Below are 1,744 nucleotides of genomic sequence, written 5' to 3'. Positions count from 1 at the left end.
TATCCATTTGTCTCGGCTATTCCTAGAAAATCTCGTCTTTCTCTCCTGCTAGGCTTTTCCCATAAAATCTTTCCTTTGTCTCCTACAAGGCTTTTATGTATTTTCCCATAAAATCTTTCCTTTTTCTCCTGCAAGGCTTTTATTTTTTTATTAAAATTACCATATTTCTTAGCTAAATAACTTAATGTATATTTATCTCCCATTCCATTAAGCTTATCTAGAATTTAATATATAAGTCTTATCATGAAAGAATTATCCATTCCCATTCAACAGTGGGATTTCACTTGGAAATAATCTCATCTCTTGGTGTTCCATTTTCCAAGCGATTAAATTGTCTTTATTTATTTAATAATAAAGAATTTGCTTTCATTGTTAGACCTCAGACCTAGATTTTATGTTTCAACTTAGTCTTAGCTTAGGTTTGACATGGTGGCAACAAGGTGTTACATACAATGAAGGGGTGTTACATACTTCCCCCCTTAAACTTACATCTTCCTCGGTGTATTACTACATCTTAGAATTAATTTCCTCATTTACAGGTAGCTCTCTCTAAAATTACAGGTTCTCATGGTCTTGCCACCTTAATCAGATCTTCTGATATATATGTTACAAAGGAGTTCTACCTAAAAATCTCCTTCAATTGATACCTGCAACATTTCTTTAAATCAATTTTGTGAGAGACTTCAAATGCCCTGGAAAGCTCAATTTTGTTTACCACAGTTAATGTCATAACTAAATATCATAATACTACTATTTGAGTAACTATGGGTTAATTTTCTCGCCATTTAACTATTATTCCAAATTTTCAATTTCATTGTATTTAAATAATAGAAGGAAATGCATGCTATTCCAATGCATCTGTGTTCTCGCTGAACAATTGCCTCTTGCAGTTTCCCTGCATTAGTCACAAGAAGTCAGACTCACATATTTGATCAAATTAACATGTATAGAAATATCATATCCTATTAGCTCAAAACATAACCATAAAAATCATAAATCACATGCAATCATCATAGACCAGAATCATAAATCACATGCATACTAAAACTGAAATAAAATGTTGATACTTATTCTTTAATCAATCCTTAGATTCCACCTTTTTCTTTATTCTATACACACTTGGATAGATTGTGACACCAGAAAACCACCCAGCATCTGCTTCTCAACCATGTGCACATACACATAGTGAACATCACACACATACAACTATACACGTCATCCAACATCTTGCAATACCTGCGTCCACACCAGTACCATATGTACCACATGTACATAGTACTACCTGTACAATGTGTACACAATACCAAATGTCCATAGCATCATATACATGACATGTACATTATAAAAATGTTTTCAAGCAATGTTATTATTATTAATATAGCATCAAGTCAATGCTAAAAATTCCTTTAATTATTTATTCACACTACTTTCAACTAAGTCCAGTCAAACCATGCTCAGTTTTTCAATTGGAGAATAGAGAATTAATGGACCTGTTCAACTTTTGCAACCAGAGCATTCATGTCAAAGTATTTAACTGCTTTTATTGAGATAATCTGGTTCATAAATATTTTGGTTGCAGGAAAATTTCATCCATGAGATAATATGATAACTCAAAGGTAAGAAATTTATAATACATCTTCACAATACCAATAAATTTGGGTTTTTGGATTGACTCTTTAACCAAAAAAGGTCATAATAACACCGGAATATGACTTACGCCCCATCATAAAGCAAGCTACTTACT

Source organism: Pinus tabuliformis, chromosome X (genome assembly GCF_031772625.1).
Source record: "Pinus tabuliformis cultivar Carrire ecotype Pingquan chromosome X, CPIR1, whole genome shotgun sequence".
NCBI lineage: Eukaryota > Viridiplantae > Streptophyta > Pinopsida > Pinales > Pinaceae > Pinus > Pinus tabuliformis.
Note: the sequence above shows the minus strand (reverse complement) of the source record.